Source organism: Borostomias antarcticus (genome assembly GCF_949987555.1).
Source record: "Borostomias antarcticus genome assembly, chromosome: 21".
In the NCBI taxonomy this organism is placed as follows: Eukaryota; Metazoa; Chordata; class Actinopteri; order Stomiiformes; family Stomiidae; genus Borostomias; species Borostomias antarcticus.
Window position 1 is genome coordinate 18,632,033 of NC_140254.1, and position 2,500 is coordinate 18,634,532.

Here is a 2,500-nt window from a genome sequence, read left to right on the forward strand (position 1 = left end):
ATATATATATTTTATTCAAATATTAAATACAAATGTTATATTTCGAAAATATATAATTTGATATGAATTAGGAGAAACAATTTTTTTACTGGTTTTATGAGAGAATCCCAGCCTGGCTCCTGCTACTGTTGAGAGGAACAGTGAAACTCTCCTTGATAGAGTAACAGGAACCAGAACTCTACTATATTTCTATTGTTAAAACAAGTATTGTATTCAGGGTGTGGATGGAGAATGGGGGGCGGGGGGGGGGGGGGGGGGCGGAACAAAGGACTATGAGAAGCTTTATAGAGGGTCGAGACAGCAGGCGGAGATTGAGATGGAGACTTATCGTCCCCCACGGCCCTACGTCTCAAGCAGCCGACCCCCTCAGCGAGAGACCCCCCCCCCCCCCAGGAGCTGGGGCTCCTCCCACGGCAGGACGCTACGTGTGCCTGGACCAGGAACTGTGTCGTATGCTTGAGTGTGTGAGTGTGTAAGTGCTTGAGTGTGTGAGTGCTTGAGTGTGTGAGTGTGCGAGTGCTTGAGTGTGTGAGTGTGCGAGTGCGGTGGATCCAGCCCACCAAGAGAGGGGCCCCGCCCCCGTGTGCCCTGAAGCAGGGATCACGGAACGTGACACCCGCCGTGACATCACTGGCCCCCTCAGCCTCTGGGCGAAGGACTCCGTAACCGTAGGCTCCGCCCCCCTCGCCCACACAGGATGTGACGTCGCGCGACCTCAGGAGCGGAGAGGGACTTCCCGTGATCTGAGAGGAGGAAATTCTGCTATGCGCGCGCGCGCGTGTGTGTGTGTTAGCCTGCACCCCGTGTTGCACAGTCGAACAGACGCAGTGTGTGTGTGTGTGTGTGTAGGGTTTTTATATGGGCCGATGTTGTCCAGCCTGCCTTGTGTCCAGACTGTATCCTGCCTGCCTTACTGGTCGCTTCTAAACACAAACCCCCCTCTTCCCCTGACACGTCAATACTTCCCCCTCAATATCCCCTTCATGGCTGTTTATCCTTTTTATTTTTCAAAGCTATTACCGTTATTATAATGATTATTGTCGTCATTAATATTACTATTCGATTCTTTTGTACCCCTTCCTCGGACCCTCCTCCTCTTCTCCAGGGCGGCTGTGTTTGAATCTCAACGGCACGTTTTTAGTCGTTGATTTCCAGTGTGTATATTCTCCTCTTGACTTATCCTCCATCTTAACCGTTAGCTGACTAGAGAGCATCCTCCATCTGGTTGGTATATACTTCTGGAATCGAGAAACACGGAGGGTCATATTATCTTATACATTACACTTTCTTCGTTTTGAAATACTCTTGGTTTTTTGATCTTGTGTATATATCTTTTTTTTTTCATTTTAGGGGACTTATTCTGTAAGAAAAATACATTGCATTTGTTTTACGGTTGTGTTATTGGAAAGGTGTCCATCTCTCTCTCCTTCCCCTCTTCTCTGCGGTTAACATTTATGGAGATGAGATTCTACATCACGTGGAAACATTTATACTTTTGTTTCTCCTCTATTTCCCCTCTTATTTGTAATTAAACTGTAATCAGGGTTAATTAAAACAGGTAAAATGGATGTGTCACCTGGTGTCTTTCTTTGGTCTCGTTCTGTAGCGTTTAACGATATTAGTCATGAGTCATTCCACCCAGACGTTCATGTGTAGGCAGGCGTTGTGTTATTTTGAGCACTTCGTCTACAGTATGAACTCTTAGCGCTGCCTTGAAACTTTCTGCTTTGTGTTTACACGTTACATAGAACCTACTTCTCGTAGCGTATCACAAAAGGGCTCTTCAGACGTAAGAAGAGCATGTTGTCCTTGGAGGAGGCCTTTCACAGTTGAAGATGGCAGTCGTTCTTTGTCCAACACAATGAAATTGTAGAATAGGAGCTCTTAACACGGTGTTTGTTAGTCAAGGCGTTCTACTCACAGGTCCTTTACAAATCCACAGTTAAGAGCCTGTAACAGTTGGTTGAGGGGCGCATTATAAATAAAAAATAACATAAGAGCTTGAGCTTACTTGCTTGTCTGGTCCTTGTTCTACTTGTTAGGATCATCTGAGGTTAGTGTACTTGTTAGGATCCTCCTAGGTTAGTGTACATGTTAGGATCCTCCTAGGTTAGTGTACATGTTAGGATCCTCCTAGGGTAGTGTACATGTAAGGATCCTCCTAGGTTAGTGTACATGTTAGGATCCTCCTAGGTTAGTGTACATGTTAGGATCCTCCTAGGTTAGTGTACATGTAAGGATCCTCCTAGGTTAGTGTACATGTTAGGATCCTCCTAGGTTAGTGTACATGTTAGGATCCTCCTAGGTTAGTGTACATGTTAGGATGCTCCGAGGTTAGTGTACATGTTAGGATCCTCCTAGGTTAGTGTACTTGTTAGGATCCTCCTAGGTTAGTGTACTTGTTAGGATCCTCCTAGGTTAGTGTACATGTTAGGAACCTCCTAGGTTAGTGTACATGTTAGGATCCTTCTAGGTTAGTGTACTTGTTAGGATCCTCCTA